The sequence below is a fragment of the Henckelia pumila genome, chromosome 4, assembly GCF_033568475.1.
Source record: "Henckelia pumila isolate YLH828 chromosome 4, ASM3356847v2, whole genome shotgun sequence".
In the NCBI taxonomy this organism is placed as follows: Eukaryota; Viridiplantae; Streptophyta; class Magnoliopsida; order Lamiales; family Gesneriaceae; genus Henckelia; species Henckelia pumila.
Genome location: NC_133123.1, coordinates 201050222 through 201067274, shown reverse-complemented (window position 1 = coordinate 201067274; position 17053 = coordinate 201050222). Strand labels below are relative to the sequence as shown.

Sequence of the window (17053 nt, the reverse complement as noted above, 5' to 3'; positions counted from 1 at the left end):
TACCAAGACACTCAGGTCAAGAAACTAGCTCATAGACCGGGCTCAGGGTATATAGCATGCTGCACCGTGGCATCAGGAGGTGACTCATATACCCAGTGGATAATGGTGACCTGATACTAGTACATATGTCCAACCATCACGGTGACCTGACATAAGACTTACGTATCCAATCATCCATAAACTCGTAGGGTGAGCGCCCTACTACAGGATACCTCTAAGGTAAAGGCTCAATATGCTCATGTATGCAACATACATTCATGACATGCTGTATATAAATGCATATAAAACATGCAATCACATAATCCATGAAAATACATAATACATGCATACTCAATCTGGATATCTCGAATAATACTTCCGTACCTTACTAAGGCAGATCCTAGAAGCTCCCATCTAGGTCCAAGCCTACCATGAAACACTACAACATAAATAACCATGCATTACCTAGCATGCCAAACATAATCTACTAGGCTCTAAAAGCCTTAATTAAACTATAGCCTACTCCCTATTTACTATAGGGAAACAAAGCCATACATTCGTCCGTCGTCAGCCCGCTGATGTCGCATGCCCTAGAGCCTGGGCATAGTCTAGCCACGACCCTTGGATGCCACGTCAGAGCTCCGCTGCCTCGCTGCTATTGCGGTCACTGTCCGCTATAAAAAAAATACTGTTTTCTACTCCAACTCTTAAAGAAAGATTCCCGAAGCCCTTAAAATAGAGCCATTACTGGGAGACGAGAGGAATTTTCACTTCAACAATGAGGGGTTCAGACCCCTATTTATAAGCGAAGTTCGGACGGTCCGAACTGCCACTTGTCCGAGCCATTTTGGCACCTGGGCTCTGCTGAGTTCGGACGGTCCGAACTGGTTCGGATGGGCCGAACTGGTTCGGAGGGTCCGAACTGTTTTGGTCTTTCCGAACTCATTTTTGGACCCCCGGGACCTACCCTATCATTTTCGGACGTTTCGGATCTGATTTTTCACTTATTTTCACCAAATAAGGACTCCTTAAACATATTTTGACACTTTTAAAATTATATGTCATTTTTTAACATGTTTAAAATCACTTAATCTTGTAAAATAAAACCGGGCTACTACACACAATTAAAAATAGCTTATACTGAAAATACATTGTCATTTCTTAACTGAAACTCTAGAAAAGAGAGTAATTTGAAAACCTCACATGCAAGACTGAATCTAATTGACTTAAACTGAACTAAACTGCAAATGCATAGCAAGACTGAACATGTGAACTGAATAGACTTAACTGAAAACTAATAAAATAAACTATAAGCTGATAATCTGAACTGTAAACTGATAAACTGAACTGTAAACTGATAAACTAAACTGTGAACTTAGATCCTTGATTATGGCCCTTTTATAAAGTTTTTGATCGATCAATGGCTGCAGTATACTATGCCGGCAAGACGCCGAGATCTCTCCCAACGCGACATTGCCCCTTACTATATGATTTTTTGAGGATCCGGATTCTAATCATCTAAGCGAAATAAATCATTTAATAATCGACAGAAAGTTCGAACCAAAAAGTTCAAGAATTTTTTTTAAAGGCATGCACGGACCCCGTGCACCTTCCGTCCCCGGGTCCATGCATTACTCTGTAGCCAAGGATTCGGAGGCCACAAAATACACGGACCCCGTGCACCCTCCGTGCAAGGGTCCGTGTATAATCATGCACGAAAAATCAAAACAGAAGCCTACATGGACCCATGCACGGATGCATGTCCGGGGTCCGTGCATGAACAATTTCCAACAATTTCAAAATGCGAAGGTACACGGACCCTCACCCGAACCTAGGCACGGGGTCCCTGCCCTGCTATTTTTCTGAAAAAAATAAACTTAGCAGCAGATCATGAAATTCCAAAAATCCATTCGAATTCTAAAATCTTAAAATTCAACATGCATAAATTCAATACATGATAGTTCTAAGTTGTACCAAACTCAAACGAGTAGAACATGCATCAACTCTAGGTTTGAAAATTCAAAAACAACTAGTACAACAAGTTCGAATACAAAACGACTCTAAACCAAGCCCTAACTTCTATCGTCAAAATCCCCAGTCTAGTTGTGCTGCCTCTGATGCGAACCTGCCCAATCTGTTGGCAAGCACACATACAAATACAAGACAACAGCCGGATAAATCCGATGAGAATAAAATTCCCAGTAAAAGAGACATAACATATAATTCACATAATATATATCAAATCATGATATACATAACAACAAGACAGAAAATTTAAGTAGTATATCAACAACTCAATTTGAAATGCATTACAATGCAATGCATGTATTTAAAACAATATTATCAACTTGGATAATCAAAAAATCTTGTTTTTTCTTTTGGGATCCCGAGGTCAAGATATCACAACAACTCACCGACTCTCCCAATCAAGGTGGATGATGCATATCTCATTCCTCTAGACTCTGGAGCAACTATATAGAGTTTTCAGGCCATTGGAGTGACTCGACGACCAATGCCACTTGATTACAGTTCCCAAAACATCTAATAAAAACTTGAGAGACTCCGCCCTTTTTAAATCAATTGTTCTGGCTCATTATGAATGCAATGATAACAGTAATACATTAAGACACTGTATGGTTTGAGTGATAGGATAAGTAATACATATATAAATAATATAATATAATTAAAAAATAAATAAAAAATAATAGTTAATATATTATTTGATTTGATGAATATATTATAATTTATTTGATTTAATTGATGTAAAATTAATAATTAATAGATGAATAAATAATATGATGAGAATAACGCGAGATTGGATGAGATAAGTTATACATAGATTAATAATACACCAAAGCAAACAATGGCTAAGAGATTTAACTCAATGCATTTAATCAACCTAAACAGGTAATCATGCATGTATGTGATTTAGGGACTCGTGAATAAATCGAAAAACGAGTTTTCACCCCATTTCCAATCAATGTCATCTTTCAGCCGGAGCTCTCTCAGCCGTGATCGCGAATATGTCTTCAGATTGAATTTCTATCGGACGGATCAAGCGGAAACCAAAATCTCAAAGCTTGAATGGGGCGTTAATGGTGTTAGGCGTGATGGAGAAGGAGAGAAGGGAGAAATATGATGAATCACACGCCTTTTCCCCTTTTATATCAAGTCAAAGTTGCCAATTTGCACTTTGGCCCTTGAATTCCTAAAAAATTGCAATCCAGTCCCTTATTGAATATCCATTAAATCCTAAAATTAATTAATCTTTGATTATCAATCTTAATCTCCTAAAGTCTCAATTAGGCTAATTTTGGGGCGTTACAATTCTCCCCCCTCTAAGAACTGATTTCGTCCTATAAATCGAATACAATTCAATCCCAAAAGATAAGAGATAATATCCAAACTGCAGAAAGGATTCACCTCTCCGAAAATAACTCCAAGAAACGCTGTCTCAAATCGGACTCTGTCTCCCAATTCTCTTCTTCAAATCCGTAACAGCTTCACTGCCCTACCACAAACTGAATCGGTTTGTTTCGGAACTGCTCCTAATTTCCGGTCAAAACTCTGAATCGATCGCAGTAACTCGACGACTCACTACAATCGGTCTCGATGGTAGAAGAATATAAGAAGAATCTGGTGATAATCCGCAACAAAAGACGGAAGACACAACGAGAACACCAGAAGAGACCGAAAAAAACAAGTTTGTAGGCAAGATCTCCTATCATCTCCAGACTCTAGTGAGAACAATCAATCTTAGAGACGACTTCTTTTCTTTTTCATATCTGACAAAGCTTCTGGAAGATGAAATATTCAGAGAACACCGGTCTTTCTGATCAAAATATGGAAGTTTGAATCCAGAATTCGAATACTTTGTCTATCTATTCCGTGTTGTCTTCATTCTCATCTGAAAAATCTTCATGTGTCCATACAAACCTCGAATAAATCTGGTCCCAATTCGGGGCACTCAGAAAAATTATCCCAATGCAAATGAGATTTTCATTTCTGTTCGTACAACTCATCAAAAATAATGCCATCAAGATAGTCACCTGATAGCTGTTTTTGTACAAGATCTTCATAGGAGTTAGCGACACTCGTCAGCTAGTGCCAGAATCATGCACCATACTCCAGATCTTATCCTCCCTGGATCAGGGAGTTTCATACCCTCCTCTATCTCGAACCATGGAACTCCAGGGTAAGTAGCAAGATTTACCAAGTTTGATACTAATTGAGCTTCAGAAAAGGCATAGGCCGCTCACCCTCACCTAGCCCAAAAAGGCTGTTTAGATATTGGGTCGGCATAACAATACTTCTCAGCAAAGCCTCTAAGTTTCCAGGTGTCTATTCTGACTGTCCGTCGTTCTGAGGATATTAAACTGTAATCAGATGTAATCGAATAAAAAAAGCCTCTTCGAAGACTATACCAAAAGAAAAAGTACATCAAAGATCTCTGTCTGAAATGACTTAATTCGGTAAACCGAAAAATCTGACAAGGTTTTGACAGATTATCTAACATCTGATCATGTCTGAGGATTATACTGTACGGAAAACAGTAGCAGATTTCATCAATCGACCAAAAATATTCGGATAGAAACTCAACTCAGACTGATCATAGTAGTCTCATGACGAATCCATCGAAACATGATCTCTGTCCCATTCTGAACCAAAATAAACTGAACAACAGACCATCGGGTTGTTCTATCTCTGCTTCTATTAGAACTGACTCTTCAATCATCGTATACCTTTCGATCATCTGAAAGAATACTGAATAGAATGCAATGTGCCAATCTCAAAATATGTTGTCTCGATCAAAAAAATCTGGCACAACAAACGGTTGCTCATAATTAAGGCATTATCTCTGACCTGAAATTCAGATTGGTATCCCACTCTGATTTTCTTCATCGAACTCTGAAAAGAATTAAATCAGATTCTGTACGTTCTTGATCTTCTCAAACAACTCTGAATTGGCTCGAAATCAAAATGCTGATAGACCTCCTATCTGCTTCGAATTCTAAATCGAAAGTGCAACAATCCTCAATCAAGGAGAAATATCGATAGTAGATAAAATAAGAACAGATCTTTTGGCTCAGAGCATCAGCTGCTGCATTCAATTTCTCCAGAAAGAATCAGATTCCAAGTTCAGAGTCTTCAGCAATTCTGTTATCTTCTCTTTCTCAACTTCAGTTCGGACTGTGAAATCATAAATTCGGTCTTCAAGATCAGGAAAGATTTACGGAAATCTCCTCATAAGAAGAAACGATGCCAGATCTTCCAATCAATAAGATCGCTACGAGCTCAAAATCCAGATTCAGAAATTGAGTCTCGAGCGTCTTCAGCTGCCTCGGTGACTAAGCTATCGTGATTCCTTTGAACAAGAATATGCCTCAAATCTCAATAAAAATAAGTTCAATGCACTGAAGATTATCAGTACAGAAAGGAATAAAGAATGCTGAAGCGGCGATCAATCTCTTCTTCAAATCAATAAGAACTGGTCTCAAAAGAGTAAGTCCAGATAGAAAACACATTCTGCTGAGTGATCGGCTTCAAAAAGATAAGAATCCCGCGATAAATCTGGGATAGAAATCATACATATTCCAATCTCAGGTAAGGACGTCGATCCAGAACAATTCATATTAGTTCCGGTCTTGCGGTGATCAACAGAAATTTCACCTCTAGATAAAATGATCGAGGGAAGACAACTCGATCCCATCAGAAATCAGATGTCGATAGAGTAACATATAACTGCTCGGCCCGCAAATCTGTATGACAATTCTCAGATGCTCTGCATGATTAGTACGATTCTCGGTCCGAAAGGACAAGAATATCATCGATAAGAATAGTTACGAATTCAACTAAATACCTCTGAAAGATTCAATTATAAATTCATAAGCACTGCAAGAACGTTTGTCAATTCAAACGGCAAGACAAATTCATAGCGAACATACCTCTTGTTGAGTCCGGTATTAGGAATAAGATATTCTGACCTCAATCCAAGCTGAAGTCAATCTGACGAATCGGGAACAAAACTGGAAGCTCATCCGGCTATATCATTGTCTGCAATTTCTATAGCCACTGGTGTATCAACCAGATCGGGTTGAAAATTCATGACATCAACTGCAACCAACGAGAATTCCTCCGAATAATTCTGTAATAGACGGTTCATATACAGAACAAATATCCAAGAAATCCTTGAATCAAGAATTCTTACCGAAGGATTTCCACTCGTCTATCGACTCGAGTTTGAATCTGACAAATTTCTGAAATATTCCTCGGTTTTCCTGTACTTGGTTAAAATAGTTCAACGGATAATAAAATCCAAATCCGATAAACTAAGTACCATACTGCCCAGTTCAATCTTATTCCCATTAAATCAATGAATTGCGACTATAGTAGCCCAAAAGTTCAACAAAAAGGGAATGCATCAAACTAGATTCCTCAAAAAGAAAGTAAGAGGACTCACCCAAATCTATCAGTCATAAAAGCAGAAAAACCAAAATTCAAACGATTACCTGTTAAGTCATCCTCAGGTGTAGCTCTAGTCTGCGGATCCTTGTTAAGAGCAAAGACTAACGTCTATTGCTTCGGAGGTTGATTCATATTCGGATAACCTCCAGGTCGATTCTGCTGCGGTGGCTGGAAGGAATGAACCACAGGAGCTTGCTGCCCCTGCTGAACCATCGGTCTAAAGGAACTCCCAGTCCGGGATCCAACAGTACCAAACTGAGGACATCTCCTAGCAAAGTGTCCAATCTGATGGCAGATATTGAAACTAACGTAAACTCCAAGACAATGCTCACTGAGGTGTCGACCTCCACAATTATTGCAAAACATTTCTGAAGATCAAGAACTCTGTCTTGAACCAAACTGTTTCGATCCGCCGGAGCTAGAAGAACTGCTCCCAGACTTTTTGAATTGTTTTCCTCTCGGTTGCAAATGATCCCTGGTGGTACTTTCTCTATATCCGGTCGATTTCTGGAACGAGATCTGCCGAAGAAATTCAGCTTCAAACAAACTCCATGAAATAATCGTACATTGATTCTCCAAAGCTTTTTTCCTTGAAATCCACCAACCTTTGGCAATCCCCTGAAGTTGTTACACAACTAACCGAATTCTTTGGTCATTGGTGTATTCCAAAGAATCAAACAACTGATCGATTTATTCTATCCAATTCTGGAACTCCAAGGCATTCTCAGTACTCTCTAGAGTAGGTGGGTTAAACGGCTGAAACCTCATAAGTAAAGCTTCCATATGTGTTGGAGTGGCATCCATTAGTTTAGTCGTAGAAAATCTTGTTCAATCGGAGTTCACTGCTGAATGTTTCCTGTTCAAAATTCATCGAGGAAACATATCTCATATTCAAGAGAATTAGGGCACAAATATGTCAATTTTAGCAATCCCGTGTCCCTAATCTCTGTTCAAAATTTTCATTCCATCTCAGGAATATTCAAGTATGCATTTCTAATATAACATGCTTTATAATTTAAATCACAAAATCATGTAATTCAAATAGTTCATGGAATAATAAAGCAGACTCTCATGACATTTAAATACTCATTTAAATAATTCAATCACATGCGAGAATTCAATTCATGCGGGCTCGATCTACCCCGCTCGCTCTAATTCAAACCAATATCTTATCTCTCTGATACCACTTAATGTGAGGACCCGGATTTTGATCATTTAATCGAAATAAATCATTTAATAATCGACAGAAAGTCCGGACCGAAAAGGTCTAGATTTTTTTTAAAGGAATGCACGGACCCCGTGCACCTTCCGTGCCCGGGTCCGTGCATTACTCTATAGCCAAGGATTTGAAGGCCACAAAATACACGGACCCGGTGCACCCTCCGTGAAAGGGTTTGTGCTTAATCATGCACGAAAAATCAAGACAGAAGCCTACACGGACCCATGCATGGATCCATTTTTGGGGTCCGTGCATGAAAAATTTCCAACAATTTCAAATTGCGAAGGTACACGGACCCTCACCCGGACCTAGGCACGGGGTATGTGCCCCTGCTATTTTTTTGAAAAAAATAAACTTAGCAGCAGATCATGCAATTCCAAAAATCCATTCAAATACTCAAATCTTAAAATACAACATGCATAAATTCAATACATGATAGTTCTAAGTTGAACCAAACTCAAACGAGTAGAACATGCATCAACTCTAGGTTCGAAAATTCAAAAACAACTAATACAACAAGTTCGAATACAAAACGACTCTAAACCAAGCCCTCACTTCTATCGTCAAAATCCCCAGTCTAGTCATTCTGCCTCTGACGCGAACCTGCCCAACCTGTTGCCAATCACACATAAAAATACAAGACAACAGCAGGATAAATCCGGTGAGAATACAATTCCCAGTAAAAGAGACATAACATATAATTCACATAATATATATAAAATATTGATACACATAACAACAAGACATGCAATTCAAGTATTATATCAACAACTCAATTTGAAATGCAATACAATGCAATCAATGTCTTTAAAACAAGATTATCAAATCGGATAATCAAGAAATCTGGTTTCTTCTTTTGGGAACCCAAGGTAAAGATATCACAACAACTTACCGACTCTCCCGATCGAGGTCGATGATGCATATCTCATTCCTCTAGACTTTGGAGCAACTATAGAGAGTTTTCAGGCCATTGGAGTGACTCGACGACCAATGCCACTCGACTACAGTTCCCAAAACGTCTAATAAAAACTTGAGCGACTCCGCCCTTTTTAAATCAATTGTTCTGGCTCATTATGAATGCAATGATAATAGTAATACATTAAGAGATTCAACTCAATGCATTTAATCAACCTAAACAGGTAATCATGCATGTATGTTATTTAGAGACTCGTGAATAAATCGAAACACGAGTGTTCACCCCATTTCCAATCATTGTCGTCTTTTACCTTTTTTTTGATTCGACGTAGCTGCAATTCTGGACGAGCTACAGGAATAAGAATTTCCAATTCAAATTCTATTCAATCTAAATTCGAAGAGTAGAATCAACTCGATACCAAACCTCGATCAACTCTTCAACGATTCGACTTCTGCCAATTCTGAACTCCACGATCTTCAACCAAATCTGTACGGAGATATAAAACAACCCAATACCAATCCATTCAATTCAAATTAACTCAAAGACTTAATTCCAACTCCTAAATCCAAAAATCTCAAACCGGCGGCATAACAACTATAATATGATCAACAAAAAATCACAGACATCAATTTAACGATCCAATACAACTCCCAACATCAATAATTCATCTAAAACAAAGCAATTCAAACAAATCTAAAAACACAACTTTTCGAATTATTGATAGGAGTCGTTTTTGTGCGTTATTTTGCATGTTTTGTATTTGTTTTGCATTCGTTTCATTTAAGTTGTGTCTGTTCTTTACCATTCTTGTTCTGTTTTCTTTTTTTATTGTGTTTGTAGTCACTCCTTTGGTTTATTTATTTATACTACAAGAAATCACTAGGAAATGCTGATTTATAGTGAGAAGGCGATGCACGTATGAGGCCGTGAGGAAAGCTAGAGACGAACTTTATATTTCTGGAAAAAGACAAGGCACCCGGGCGGCACTTTTCTACTGCCCGAGCGCACACCCGTTTGAAGAAAAGTTCTCGAGGCAGAGGACAGGGCACTCGAGCAGCTGTTTTCTACCGCTCGGGCGCCCGCGCGTAATTTTGGGAAATATTTTATTTCGGGTATTTGGTTTGACGAGGACTCTTGGGCCATATAAATAGGATTTTCTTAGATGGTTTGGAGGGTTGGAGACACGCACAGACACAGGAGGAGGCGGCTAGGAGATTGAAGATTTCTCATCTTCGTTGGGAGTTTTTCTCTTCATCTTTTCTGAATTTTTATGCAAAACACTTTTTAGATTGAATTTTGTAATGACGTTAAGTAGCTAAACTTTTATTTTGTTGGAATCAAGGGGATCCGAACCCCGAAACACTGTAGTGTGATTGAATCACCGGACGTATTGAGATTGGATTTATGTTTATAATTGATTTTATCATGTGTTTTTCTCTATGTTGATGATTAGCTACCCTTAACATAGATTCGTAAATTGTGAATTGCTGTCGAGAGATAGGTTCATAGTTAGGACGAAGGATAGAATCCATGGACTTAAAATATGCATAGAGATATGGTATTTAGTACATGTTGATAGCCATAGACCCAGGTTGAAAGCTATAGAATTCATAGAACGCAAAGAAATCGGTCGTGATAAATAATTAGAGAGATTTAATTGTTTCACTAATTTGATTAGTTTGGCATAACCTCGAGAGAGAGTGTCAATGTTACTGGAATTTCTGTCAAACTTATGCGCATTAATTAAGTTCCAATCGTCCAGTTCAATTAGGGGGAAGGTGAACCGAAATTCCAACAAAATCTTTTCAAAATTGTTATTTTTCAGTCGTGAAAATTGGTTTCTTGGTTGTGAAATTTATTTTTATTTACTTTGAGTTCTTAGTATTAAGTGTTAAATAGAATTCAAAAATCAACTTTTTGATACTTTGTGTAGTAAAAAATTAAAGAAACAAATTATTATTGTTAGTCCCTGAGGACGATACTCGTACTCAGTACATTTTATTATAACTTGAATCGTGCACTTGCGATTATTTCGACAGGAACTGAGAGATTTTTATAGCAAATTTGAGTGTTATTTTTTCGTCGATCAAGTTTTTGGCGCCGTTGCCGGGGACTATTGAGATTTTAATTTGTTTTATTTGATTTTTCTCTATTACAATTTTAATCACTCTTTTCCATCTGTGAACTGCAGGATTCTCTTGCAGTGCATGCGAAACTCATCTGAAGAACTAGTGCCTTTTGATCCAGAAATCGAGAGAACTTTTCACAGAAGAAGAAGGCAAAAACAAGAAGAAATGGAAGAAGAACAAGAACAAGAACAAGAACAACCAGTTTACAGATCCATGATGGATCTCGCCTTGCCAAACATCGAAAGTTCTAGACCAAGCATCATCAGGCCAACTGTAGCGGCAAATCACTTTGAGATAAAACCTGCTATTCTTCAAATGATTCAGAACACACTTCAATTTGGCGGGACTGTCATTGATGAACCATATGTGCACCTCACAAATTTTCTGGAAATTTGTGATACATTCAAGATACATGGAGTTTTTGATGACGCTATTCGTTTGCGTTTATTCCCTTTTTCACTACGAGATAAGTCAAAAGCATGGCTGACAAATTTACTTGCAGGTTCCATCATTATTTGGGATGATCTGGCGAAATCTTTCCTCACCAAATACTTTCCACCATCTAAGTCAATGAAGCTAAGAGCTGACATCACAACTTTTTCCCAAGGAGAACAGGAAACTTTTTATGAAGCATGGGAGCGCTACAAAGATCTACTAAGGAGATGTCCACACCGCCAATTACCAGATGATCTTGTGGTACAAACTTTTTATTATGGTCTTTCTCACTCTAATCGTACCATGTTAGATGCAGCTGCAGGTGGAAATTTACTGCAAAAATCGTCAGAGGATGGTTATGAATTAATTGAGGAAATGTCATCTAGTAGCTATCACCCTTTATCTGAAAGGAGTGCAGCCCAAAAATCTAATGGAATTCATCATGTTGATGCATTCACATCAGTGTCCGCTCAACTTGAAGTCATGAACAAGAGAATTGAGGAACTGAGTGTAGGAAACTCTGTGATGCGAGTTCAAGAAGTGTGGTGTGAAAAATTTGGCGCAGAACATTTCACAAAAGACTGTCAAACATTTTCTCAACCAGAGGGAGTTATGGCAAGTCACATGGGAAATCAAAATCGCCCAAGGAATGACCCATTCTCGAACTCCTATAATCCAGGGTGGAGACAGCATCCCAATTTCTCGTGGGATGGACAGAATAATAAACCATATGGGAATCAGAACTACGACAGACAGCCTCAAGAAGGGAAATCGAGTTTAGAGCAGATGATGCAGCAATTTATATCATCTACTGAAACCCGGATGCAGAATCAAGATGCCTCGATAAAGAATCTGGAGAATCAGATAGGGCAATTGGCCAAAACAATTTCCAGCAGAGATCAGGGTACCTTGCCGAGTGACACGGAGAAGAATCCGAAGGAGCAGGTAAAAGCAATTGAACTGAGGAGTGGAAAGACATTAGAGCCTGCACCACAGATCGAGAAAGATCCAGAATTGGCTACATCAGAAAACATTTCAGTTAAGTCATCTATCCCAACACGTTTACCCACTTCACAAGCAAAAATTGTTGTGCCACCACCTTTTCCTGCAGCTCTGAAGAAGGCAAAACTAGATTCTCAGTTTGGAAAATTCCTGGAAGTATTCAAGAAATTGAATATTAATATTCCCCTCGCCGATGCACTGATGCAAATGCCAAGCTATGCGAAGTTCTTAAAGAAGATCCTCTCCAACAAGAGGAAACTGGAGGAGCATGCAATGATTAGTCTGACTGAGAATTTCTCAGCACTGGTGCAAAATAAAATCCCATTAAAGCAAAAAGATCCAGGAAGTTTCTCTATCCCTTGTGTGATTAATGATATTCAATTTCATAAAGCTTTATGTGACTTGGGTGCTAGTATAAATCTAATGCCTTACTCTGTGTTTAGGAAATTGATCTTGGGAGAACCAAAGTCCACCAGAATGTTGTTACAACTGGCGGACAGATCCATCAAATATCCACGGGGGATAATCGAGGACGTGCTTGTAAAAGTGGACAAATTCATCTTCCCCGTGGACTTCGTGGTACTAGATATGGAAGAGGATTTGGACATGCCACTCATATTGGGTAGACCTTTCCTGGCAACAGGAAAGGCACTAATTGATGTCCAGAAGGAAGAGTTGTTGTCGAGAGTGGGAGAAGAGAAAATTTCGTTTGACGTTTTTAATGCTTTAAAATTTTCTCAGAATAATGAAGAATGTTTTCAACTGGATGTATTAGACTCACTGTTATTTGATTATGTGCAGGATACTTTTCAGGAACCATTAGAAGCTGCACTTATATCTGAGCATGTGGACGATCTCAGTGACGAAATTGAAGAGATGACTACATATTTGAATGACAACCAGTCATGGAGAAGAGGTGGAAAGCTTAGACTTGAAGACCTTGGTGACCGGAAGGATTTAGTCCTCCAGAGACCAAGCCTTGAGGAGCCACCTACTGTGGAATTGAAACCATTACCTTTCCATCTCAAATATATGTTTTTAGGTGAAAATGATAAATTACCTGTCATAATATCTTCTTCTTTGACAGGTGAGATGGAGGCCAGATTAATGGAGGTGCTCAAGAAACACAAGAGTGTGTTTGCCTGGAAAGTGGCGAATATCAAAGGAATCAATCCATCCATATGCATGCACAAGATTTTAATGGAAGAGAGCATCAACCCATTGGTCCAACCACAAAGGAGATTGAATCCAAAAATGCAGGAAGTTGTCAAAGCTAAAACGATCAAACTTCTGGATGCAGGTATCATTTATCCTATATCTGATAGTCCATGGGTGAGTCCGGTGCAGTGTGTACCAAAGAAGGGGGGAATTACTGTCATACAGAATGAGAATAATGAACTGATGCCCAATAGGACGGTTACAGGTTGGCGTGTGTGCATAGACTATAGAAAACTAAATGACGCAACCCGTAAGGATCATTTTCCTCTCCCCTTCATTGATCAAATGCTAGAGAGACTGGCTGGGTATGAGTTTTACTATTTTTTAGATGGGTATTCAGGGTAAAATCAAATAGCGATTGCACCTGAAGACCAGGATAAAACGGCTTTCACTTGCCCATATGATACGTTTGCCTATAGACGTATGCCTTTCGGGTTGTGTAACGCTCCTGCTACTTTTCAGAGATGCATGACTGCCATTTTTCATGATATGGTCGAAATTTTTTTAGACATTTTCATGGATGATTTCTCTATTTTCGGTCAATCTTTTGATGCATGTCTGCATAACTTGAATTATGTTTTAATGAGATGCGAGGAGACAAATTTGATGCTGAACTGGGAGAAGTGTCATTTCATGGTGACAGAAGGTATAGTATTGGGTCACCGAATTTCTGAACAGGGGATTGAGGTGGACAGGGCCAAGGTGCACGTTATTTAAAATTTGCCTCCACCTACAACAGTCAAGGGAGTCAGAAGTTTCCTAGGCCACGTCGGTTTCTACCGGTGGTTTATTAAGGATTTTTCAAAAATTGCCAAACCTCTTTCTTCTTTGCTAATGAAAGATGCCCCTTTTGACTTTGATTCAAATTGTTTGCAGGCCTTTGAAGTGTTGAGAGAAAGACTGGTGACTGCACCAATACTGACATCACCGAACTGGGATCTCCCATTTGAGGTAATGTGCGATGCAAGTGACTCTGTTGTTGGCGCAGTGCTTGGCCAACGAATAGACAAGGGATTCCGAACTATCTACTACGCTAGTAAGACTCTAAATGAAACTCAACTAAATTATGCCACTACTGAAAAAGAGCTGCTAGCTGTAGTATTTGCACTGGAAAAATTTCATTCATACCTTGTACTCTCCAAAATCACAGTATACACAGATCACTCTGCTATTAAGCACTTGTTGACGAAGAAAGATGCCAAACCTAGACTGATTAGATGGATCTTACTTCTGCAAGAATTTGATTTAGAGATCAGGGATAAGAAGGGTGTTGAAAATGTAGTAGCTGATCATATGTCTAGATTAGAATGCATTACTGATGGTGCACAAACTGAAATAGAAGACATAGATGATTGGTTCCCTGATGAAAAAATTTTTGCCATAGAAAGCTCACCATGGTATGCCAATTTTTCTAATTATATGGTCACAAGCACACTCCCACATAATCTGTCTTTCCATCAAAAGAAAAAATTTCTATCAGATGTAAAGCACTATTTTTGGGAGGAACCTTTTTTGTTTAAAATATGTGCTGACTCGATGATCCGGAGATGTGTGGCGGAAGGAGAAATGCAAAGCATCCTCAGTCATTGTCATGATCGTGAGGTAGGTGGCCATGCTGGGCCAGTCAAAACAACATCAAAGGTACTTGAATGTGGGTTCTATTGGCCAAATCTCTTTAAGGATGCACGCTTGTTTGTCTTAGCTTGTGATAGATGTCAGCGGACAGGTAATATCTCAAACCGAAATGAAATGCCTTTAAATAATATCATTGAGTTTGAGATATTCGATGTATGGGGAATCGACTTCATGGGACCATTTCCAATTTCTTTGACAAAAAAATACATTTTGGTCGCAGTCGATTATGTTTCAAAATGGGTATAGGCTGAAGCTTATGCGACAAACGATGCACAGGTTGTACTGAAATTTTTGAAGAAAAATATCTTTAATCGGTTTGGTACACCCCGTGCAATCATTAGTGATGGTGGCACCCACTTTTGTAATAAACTTTTTGACAAACTCTTAAAAAAATATGGTGTCAAGCATAAAGTCTCTACCCCATATCACCCCCAGACCAGTGGCCAAGTGGAAGTGTCCAATCGAGAAATCAAACAGATTTTGGAGAAAAGTGTGAATACTAATCGGAAAGATTGGGCACTTCGACTTGATGATGCCTTATGGGCCTATAGGACATCGTTTAAAACACCTATAGGCACTTCCCCTTATAGACTGTTATTTGAAAAGGCATGCCATTTACCTGTTGAGTTAGAACATAGAGCATATTGGGCTACTAAAACCCTAAACTTTGAATTTGCTGCTGCAGGCGAAAAGAGATTGCTAAAGCTTAATCAACTGGAGGAATTCCGCGACAGTGCATATGATATGGCGGTTTCATACAAGGAACGAACCAAGAGAATACATGACAGGCGCATTCGTCAGCGGGAATTCAAGAAAGGAGACGCTGTCTTGCTATTTAACTCCCGGTTGAGGCTTTTTCTTGGGAAACTGAAGTCTAGGTGGTCTGGCCCCTATAAAATCACCAGGGTGTATCCATCGAGGGCAATTGAGATCAAAGATGCCCGCAACGAGTCTTTCACAGTCAATGCTCAAAGGCTAAAACACTATGTGGGGGTTGACGTTGATTCCATGCCAGTCATCACCACATTGACTGACCAAGACTAGTTTGGGAAGGAGGAAAAGTCAAGCTCTCGACTTTAAATTGAGAACTACATTCTACTTTCCCTTTTATTTATTTTTGTTTTTTGTTTGTTTAGTTTTAGTTTTAGGTTTAGAACTTTTTAAGTTAGTTTTTTTTTTGTTTTTTTTTTTTTTTCGAGTTGAGTTCTGTTTTTCACTGTTTTTCAAAATTTTGGGTGCGCGAGGGCGGCACTTTTCTACCGCCCGCGCGTGCACCTACTGCCTCAAATTATTTTTCTAAACAGGAGGTGCGCGAGGGCGGCACTTTTCTACCGCCCACGCGTGCACCCACTGTCTCGTGATTTTTTCAAAAAAAAAAAAAAAAGGATGTGCCCGGGCGGCACTTTTCTACCGCCCGGGCGCCTGTGCGATTTAACGTTTTAAAAACCAGATCCCCTTTTCGTCTTTCATAATTCCTCTTCCCTTCTCTTCTAGTTTTCTCTCCTTCCCTCTTCCTAAACCCTAGTCATCCTCTCTAGTGTTCAAATCTCACGATTCACTCTAATTTTCGCATGAGATTTCTTCTAAATTCTTCAATTTTGTTACCATGGCACCCAAGAAACAAAAGATTGCCACTTCTAGGGCTACCCCATCCAACATCATAGATGGGAAATTCATCTCCGAAGAAGCCAAGGCGAGGTACGAGGCGGCCAAGTCTAGTAGGACTCCAATTGTAGAGAGGGGAATCAATCTTTCCGAAAAACGCACCGCCTCCATGGGCATCGTGGCTCGAGGATGGACCGAGTTTTATCGCCAACCTCTAGCGGCGATCGTCCCATTGGCATGAGAGTTCTACGCCAACGCTATAGAGCATACATATAGCATGGCCTTCGTGCGGGGTAAGATGGTTTCTTTCTCTCCTGCCGCTATTAATGATTTGTTGAAAACTCTGGATGTGGATGATAGCCAATTTCAAGCATTTAAGGCTAACCCGGACTATAATGAAATTTCTAATGCCCTGTGCTATGATGGAAACGTTTGGAAAGACTCGGTGAA

At 39.2% G+C, this 17053-nt stretch overlaps 1 non-coding gene across 1 annotated transcript; it reads right to left on the bottom strand.

Moving 5' to 3' along the window:
• Positions 1 to 11281: 11281 nt before the first annotated feature.
• Positions 11282 to 11388, bottom strand: LOC140870013 (small nucleolar RNA R71). Its single transcript, XR_012146998.1, has one exon. It is a non-coding gene; the product is annotated as a small nucleolar RNA R71 (small nucleolar RNA).
• Between the last annotated feature and the right edge of the window lie 5665 nt (positions 11389 to 17053).